Source organism: Coccinella septempunctata, chromosome 8 (assembly GCF_907165205.1).
Source record: "Coccinella septempunctata chromosome 8, icCocSept1.1, whole genome shotgun sequence".
In the NCBI taxonomy this organism is placed as follows: domain Eukaryota; kingdom Metazoa; phylum Arthropoda; class Insecta; order Coleoptera; family Coccinellidae; genus Coccinella; species Coccinella septempunctata.
In genome coordinates this window covers 25,521,714-25,522,577 of record NC_058196.1, presented here as the reverse complement: position 1 = coordinate 25,522,577, position 864 = coordinate 25,521,714, and the positions used below count along the sequence as shown (strand labels likewise).

General features: G+C 33.2%; 1 non-coding gene across 1 annotated transcript; it reads left to right on the top strand.

The window, feature by feature from the left end:
- The first annotated feature begins 314 nt into the window (after positions 1-314).
- Trnak-cuu lies at positions 315-387 on the top strand. Its single transcript has one exon. It is a non-coding gene; the product is annotated as a tRNA-Lys (tRNA).
- Positions 388-864: the final 477 nt, after the last annotated feature.

Genomic DNA, 864 nt, shown 5'->3' with positions numbered 1-864 from the left:
TTGCTATTTCCACAAGAATATATTGCTACCGATGTATATAGTGCCATCTTTTGGATACTACAGCAACTTATTGGTCATTTAAGGATTTCCTGTGTCACACTCTTATTCCTTGAAAATAACTCATCATTCTGGAAACAGATTACTCTATCATTCCAATAGAAATTCGTGATTGTACATTTCATGCTCTAGTTCAATTTCCAATTCAATAAAAATTTTCGGCATATATCTACCATAAAAGCACCAAATATTACAAAGGTGAAATTCAACTTTCCTATTGCTATGAGTACACTATTAATCTTCGCCTCATCACAGATGCCCGGCTAGCTCAGTCGGTAGAGCATGAGACTCTTAATCTCAGGGTCGTGGGTTCGAGCCCCACGTTGGGCGCAAACTTTTTGAAAATTACTTATTCATTGTTTTTACAAGAACGTGAATTTTTGCTACATATTGATGTTGAAACCAAATCTTAAATTTTGAATAAGAAAGTGAAAATATAACTAGATAATCAGTTTAGGTTAATTTTAGAAAATTTAAGAAGAATTCTCGAACCACGGTGGTAAGAAAAAATATGGATATGAACCTCCATCGAAAATCTGAACAAAGGATAACTGCTCAGCACAAACATAGTGGCGTTATTTTGAAAGAAAAATGAGTTCTTCTCGAAACTACTACATATGTAGTAGTTTCGAGAAGAACTAAACTCGAATCAAGAACAATATTGTTCTTGATTCGAGTTTAATTCTCAATACACTGCCTTTTGTCACCCAAAAAATTTTCAAACAATGAAATACAAAATAGAACCAGTATTTTATCATGAAAATTATTAACTTGCATCTTCGTTACAGAGAAAAAAGCAGGGATGGA